Consider the following 2,271-nt stretch of genomic DNA (forward strand, 5'->3'; position numbering starts at 1 on the left):
ATTGACTCTAAATCCATCCAAGTTCCTGCAAAGTCCATATGTTTGTCCTTCTTTATGACTGCATAATATTCCACTGTGTATATGTACCACATTTTTAAATCCAGTCCAGCTTTGAGATGCATAGTTTTATTTACCTTTTCAAAGAACCAATTTGTTGTTTCTTAGATCCTTTGCATTGTGTGTTTTATTTTGATTTCATTTAGTCCTGCTCTGATTTTTATCGTTTCTTTTCTTCTGCTAATTTTGAGTTTGACTTGTTCGTGTTTTTCTAGTTTTTTGAAATGTGAAATTAGATTGTCAATACATGATCTTTCAGTCTTTTGAATGTAGACCTTAAGCACTATACGTTTACCTCTGAACATAGCTTTGGCTGTGTCCTAGAGGTTTTGATAACTTGTTTCATTGCTGTCATTTCTTTTGAGAAATTTTTAAATTTCCATTTTGATTTTATTGTTGATCCATGGATCACTCAGGACTAAATTATTTAACTTCCATGTTTTTGTTTGATTTTGTGAGTTTTCTTTGCAGTTGATTTTTAATTTTATTCCACTCTGGTCTAAGAAGGTGCTTGATATGCTTTTGATTATTTTGAATTTGTGAAGACTTGATTCGTGGTCAATCATGTGGTCTCTCTTGAAGAATGTTCCATATGCTAATGAGAAAAATGTATATTCTGAAATTTTGAGGTATAATATTCTATGGATGTCTGTTAGCTCTATTTGCTCCAGGGTCCAGTTTGACCCCAATTTTTTTTTGTTGAACTTACTCCTTGATGATCTATCCACTGCTATTAGTAAAGTACTGATGTCTCCCACTATTGTTGTATTGCTATCTATCTCTTTTTGAAGATTTAGTGGATTTCATTTTATAAATCTGGGAGCTCTGGTGTTAGGTGCATATATATTTAAAATTGCTATCTCTTCTTGTTGGATTGATCCCTTTATTATTACATAATAATCATCTTTTTTTTTTACTGTTGTAACTTAAAATCTGTTTTATCTATATGAGAATTGCTGCTCCTGCTTGTTTTTGGTTTCCATTAGCATGAAGTGTCTTTTCCTACTCCTTTACCTTGGATCTATAGGAATCTTTGTAATATTAAGTTGGTCTCTTGAAGGCGGCTATATTTGGATTGATTTTTTTAAATAATTCATTTTGCCAGTTTATATCTTTTAGTGGACATTGAGACCATTCACATTTAGGGTTAATGATATGCAGTGACTATTCCATTCGATGTGCTTGTTGTTATCCAGTTGCTCTATTTATGCATTTATTTTCTCTATTGTGTTGGTTTTATAAGTTTTGTAAGGTTCTTATAAGTTTCACAAATCTTGTGAGCTTTATGATTTTCAGTGTTTTTCTACCTGTGTATTTCAATCTTTCGTTTCAGTGTTTAGAACTCCTTTGAGTATTTCTTGTAGAGCTGGTCTATTGGTAAATTCTTTCAGTGTTTGCTTGTCTGAGAAGGACTTTATTTCTCCTTCATTCATAAAACTTAGTTTTATCCAATACAAAATCCTTCACTGACTGTTATTCTGTTTGAGGAGATTGAAATAGGGCACTAATCCTTTCTGGATTATAGAGCTTCTAAGAAGTCTGCTGTTATTCTGACAGGCTTACTTTTGTAAGTTATTTGATGCTTTTGTCTCACTGCTCTTAAAATTCTTTTTCCACATTAATTTTGCATAATCTGATGACTATATGCCTACAGGATGACCTTTTTGCAATGAATCTTCAAGGGGTTCTTTGGGCTTCTTGTATCTGGATACTTAAATCTCTGGTAAGACCAGTGAAGTTTTCCTCCATTATTCCCTCAAATAGGTATTCCAATCCTGTTGCTTTCTCTTCTTCCTCAGGAACACCAATAATTTTTAGGTCTGAACGTTTTACATAATTGCACACTTCTTGGAGACTTTGTTTTGTTCTCTTGATTTTTTTGTTGTCTGATTGGGTTAATTCAAAAGCCTTATCTTCAAGTTCTGAGATTCTCTTTTCTACTTATTCTAGTATACTGTTAAAACTTTCTACTGCATTTTGTACTTTCCTAAATGATTCTTTTGTTTTCAGAATTTCAGTTTGTTATTATAAATATGTGCATTTATTTAGAAATTTTTTCATTCATATAAACACACACACACACACACACACACACACACACATATGCATATATATATTACATTTTAAAAAACATTGATTTTCAGCATTTCTCCTGAATCTCATTGAGCAGTTTCATAATCAATCTTCTGAATTCTTTCTCTGAAAGTTCAAAGT

Source organism: Carlito syrichta, unplaced genomic scaffold, assembly GCF_000164805.1.
Source record: "Carlito syrichta isolate Samal-C Ts95f unplaced genomic scaffold, Tarsius_syrichta-2.0.1 Scaffold307028, whole genome shotgun sequence".
Lineage (NCBI taxonomy): Eukaryota > Metazoa > Chordata > Mammalia > Primates > Tarsiidae > Carlito > Carlito syrichta.